The 3,785-nt window shown below is 46.6% G+C and overlaps 1 pseudogene; it reads right to left on the reverse strand.

Annotated features, from left to right (window-relative positions):
- Nucleotides 1-2,897: 2,897 nt before the first annotated feature.
- LOC124709474 lies at nucleotides 2,898-3,015 on the reverse strand (annotated as a pseudogene).
- Nucleotides 3,016-3,785: the final 770 nt, after the last annotated feature.

Raw genomic sequence — 3,785 nt, forward strand, 5'->3', positions numbered from 1 at the left:
TACATGATTGCTGGTCGTTGTGGCCGAGCGGTTCTAGGCGCTTCAGTCTACGGTCGCAGGTTCTAATCCTGCCTCGGGCATGGATGTGTGTGATGTCCTTAGGTTAGTTAGGTTTAAGTAGTTCTATGTTCTAGGGGACTGATGACCTCAGATGTTAAGTCCCATAGTGCTCAGAGCCATTTGAACAATTTTTATAAACGATTTTCTATATTTTCTTATGTTCCGTTACTGGTATTTTTACGTTGTGATATTGTTCTGCTGAATTAACTTTCAGTTACTTCGTTGCAGACAGATCGGCTTCATTAAAGAATTACTTAGGTCATTAGTGGGGGTATTATAAGGTGTGCATTAGCGCGCAAAACTTGCGAGGTGCCGGGGCTAGCAGTGTATTTAACACTAAATTCTTCTAGAGTCTTCATATGGAAATGATGCTCTAAGCCCCCCCCCCTTTTCTAATTCTCACTTTTGCTGTTGGACATGGAGTAAAAAGAAACGCGAACTGACTGTAATCGATCCTGCAAGTGGAGTAGAAAAGAGTTTGGCACCTGCAATAATTTAATTTGATAAGTAAGTTAAATAAAGGAAAGTTTCATTAACGTAGTGAGAAATGAAAGGGTTGCTCTACCGATTAACAGAATGAAAGTTCTATCCAAAATAACAATTTGATTTATTATGACTAAACTCAAAATAATAAAAAAAACACATGAAACATTTACAATACATCAAATTGGCTCAAATTGGATACTCAAATAAATGCTGTGAAGGTGAAGTTGTCCCTAAACTAGATTGTGACATTTATGATGATGTGGTATGTGGAGACAATTCCTTGCAACTCAAATCTTAAGAGAAACACACAGCCAACGCAACATTAATTCCTGCTTCAGTAGTGAGAACTCAGACAATGAACACCCAAGACAGAATAAAGGTAGAAAAAGACGAACAGGCACGCTCTGCTGAGCTCTGATTATCACCTAGGAAAATCCCTGTCTGCCAGTGCTGCGGACATACATTACCAAGCTGTCTTCTTAACTGCCAGAACACGATCTGGCGTACCGGAAGCGATGGCTGGTTGCTTCGACGTCCCGTCGTGGTGATGGAAATGTCGCGAGTATAGCCCAAAACAAATTATCCTGGTCTGGTTGTTCCAGACTAAAGACTTCCCAGCAATAGAAATGCGCCTCTGAGGGAGACGAAGAAGGCTCGCCAGACAATCACTGACACTACAGTGATTGATTTTAACAAGCGAAGTCACACAGTAACTCCGATACAGTCAACTGTAGCCAAAACTGCTCACGACGGACAACATAGGCCGCTTGTAAGCAGAACACTCAATTGCCAACTGTACTCAGAAAGTTACGTTGAAGTCGAAACTTCAGCAACTTCGCCAACAGTTACAATTAAATGAAAGTATATTAGACAGCCAACGGAAGGCAGGCTGTCCAGAGCAGCGATAGCTCAGTCTTGTAACCTACTCCGACCGAAAGGCGAGAGACGACCTCCCTTCAAGAGTACCCGTACAAGCCGAACACAGAACATTCCCGCCCCCACGACAGTGGTCGTGGTTAAACGTTCCAATCAGCAACTCGAAAACCAGCGCAAAATTCCCCTCTATTGCCGACGCAGTACTACTCCACCAATGGAGATACTTGGCGCCAATTTCTGCGCCGATTTTGCTACGTCACGGAGCTATGCCCTGAGCAAGCCAATCACAGTTACAATTTTGCAGAAAACGCGGGAATTTGCCCGCCAAGACTGCCTGGGAACACAAGTCTTTCCCACGCCTTGCTGGTAGCCCGCCAGAAACGGTTTTCGCTAAGTTTCTGCGAAGTAACGGAAGCTCTAGCCCAGCAGCTCCGTCAGGCCCCTGTGGGCGTGTCGCCGCCGCTCTTATGACAATGTCGGCGTCTGGAAAGCATCCACTCGACTCCCTCACACCCGTCGGCTTAACCCGTTCAAGATCAGCAGATACCGCCTGTCACCGGACCACCCGGGTGACGAGAGATGCTGCGTGAGAAGTCCGCGTGTCAAGGAATAGCAACTTTTCACTGCATGCAATTAGAGAGGAAAATCGAATTACTCAGATTAAGAAATATGAGAGGGTGCTCATGCCACCTCTCAATCTTAATACCGAAAGTAACTTTCACCACCAAGTGACAGAGTGCGATGGAAGTTGGACGATAGTTGGAAAAAACTACTACAGTATAGTACAGAAGGTAAATGAAAGAAATACCCAATGAGACAAACAGAAATGACACTTTTATTCATAGACAGTAATTCATTATGGGGATATGGACAGATAGGGGAACATGGTTCTTAACAAGGTGTGTGATCGCCACGGGAGTCGGTGAATGCTATATAACGTGCTCCAATGCTGGCCACAATGTTGGTGAGCAGTTCCTGTGGTAAGGGGCTCCATTCCTCCGCCGTCGCAACTGGCAGCTATGGGGTGGTTGCTGGTACTAGATGTGCTGCAGGACATCTCGACAACGCATCCCACACTTTCTCGATGAGATTTAAGGCGGGGAAACGGGCTAACCAGTCCATTCGCCGATTATCCTCTTGCCCAAAATCTCCTCCACATGGGTTGCTTGATGCGGTCGAGCGTAGTAGTGCATAAAAATTAAGACAGGGCCGAGAGCACTCCTTGCAAGATGAACATAGAGAAGGAATACTAAACCAGACTAAACTCCGCCTGAACAGGCTATGAAGAACGAACGGTACCGACCGACCGCCTCCGTGCCACCCTAAGTCCACAGGCGTCACTGGATGAGGATATGGAGGGGCATGTGGTCAGCACACCGATCTCCCGGCCGTATGTCAGTTTACGAGACCGGAGCCGCTGCTTCTCAATCAAGTAGCTCCTCATTTTGTCTCACAACGGCTGAGTGCACCCCGCCTGCCAACAGCACTAGGCAGACCGGATGGTCACCCATCCAAGTGCTATCCCAACCCGGCAGCGCTTAACTTCGGTGATCTAATGGGAACCGGTGTTACCACAGCCCCAAGGCCGTTGGCAGGGAAAAGGAGTACAGTGTCATAATACCTTTGACCGGTGAGCGTACCGCATTCGCAATGGCGAGAAGAGGACAAGAACTGGACCCACTTGGAGTGGGATCGCGTGCTGTTCTCGGGTGAGGGCAGAGTGAGACTGAGTTGTAATTCTGGACGTTCCCCTCATACGGCGAGTGCCGGGAGCACGTAATGCATCCAGGAACATTGCCGAACGTGATCGTTTTGTTGGTACAAGTGTTAACGTGTGGGGAAGCATAATGTTGACCTCCAAATCTTTGAGCACTGTACACTCACCAGTCAATGTTATTGCGACAATGTGCGTTTTTGTAATATAGTCAACTTCGATTATATGAAATAAGTTCTTTCAGCAATCTTTTGTCTCCTCCGATGCATTTCGTATCTCTGTAGGTCGGTTTAGGCCATCAGTCAGTGGGTATCGTTCGCGGATTTTCGAAGCACTAGGTGCTGTAGTTCGAACGTGTATTGGCCATTGTGTTCTGGTGATGATTCTCGTCAGGTTCTGATGTGGGAGGCAGAGTGCCTTCGTCTGGTGTCGGTTCAGGCCTTGGTGACTCTTAGGCGAATGTATAGGTTACTTCAGAATCTCGTTGAAAATATGTGCATAGTTAACTGGCAAACACTCTGCTACCACACTTGAGATGACATCTTTCTGTGTGGTGAAATGTAAGCTCATATGTTGCTCAATTTTCGCTAAATAAAGGCTGATTATAGAAACGGCTATTATACTTTCAACCAGTAATGCTGTAGATTCA

The sequence above is a fragment of the Schistocerca piceifrons genome, chromosome 7, assembly GCF_021461385.2.
Source record: "Schistocerca piceifrons isolate TAMUIC-IGC-003096 chromosome 7, iqSchPice1.1, whole genome shotgun sequence".
Classification (NCBI taxonomy): domain Eukaryota; kingdom Metazoa; phylum Arthropoda; class Insecta; order Orthoptera; family Acrididae; genus Schistocerca; species Schistocerca piceifrons.